General features: G+C 37.0%; 1 pseudogene; it reads left to right on the forward strand.

Annotated features, from left to right (window-relative positions):
- The first annotated feature begins 225 nt into the window (after positions 1 to 225).
- On the forward strand, positions 226 to 355 carry LOC145292605 (U2 spliceosomal RNA; annotated as a pseudogene).
- The last annotated feature ends 204 nt before the right edge of the window (positions 356 to 559 follow it).

Genomic DNA, 559 nt, shown 5'->3' on the forward strand with positions numbered 1-559 from the left:
CAAGATCCAATTGTAGTATCTGTTCCGGCAGATACTGCAATCAAAGACCATATGTGGTGTTTCCCCCACATATAAGACCTTGGTAAATGTAGGGGCAACTCTTCATACCAAGTGTCACTATCCAGCTCCCTTACTCCCCGGGGAGTTGGTCCCCATTTCCCCTTTACTCCTCACATAAAAATCGGGATTGTGCTTAATTTGCTCGGTGGGGGAGCAAATAAATATAGATTTTCTTGGCCTTATGGCCAAGATTAAAGTGTAGTATCTGTTCTCACTACATGCTGTATTTATTGTGATATACGGTGGGGGATCACTTTTCTGTATTAATTTAATGTAAAATGATCACCCACTTTACAACCAGTCAGTCTCAAAGCCATTCAAGTCATTCTTCAGATCATTCAAGTTGTTTTTGAAGGATTCCAGTTATGTTTTAAGCATTCAAGTCATTCTTAAGGTCATTCAATTCATGCTTAAGTTCATTAAAGTCATTCTAAGTCATTTACTTTTTATTTATTTAAGTCATTTAAGCCCATTTTTCGGTCATTTTAGTTTATCTTTA

Source organism: Euprymna scolopes, chromosome 13, assembly GCF_053919585.1.
Source record: "Euprymna scolopes isolate OS-2025 chromosome 13, ASM5391958v1, whole genome shotgun sequence".
Lineage (NCBI taxonomy): Eukaryota > Metazoa > Mollusca > Cephalopoda > Sepiida > Sepiolidae > Euprymna > Euprymna scolopes.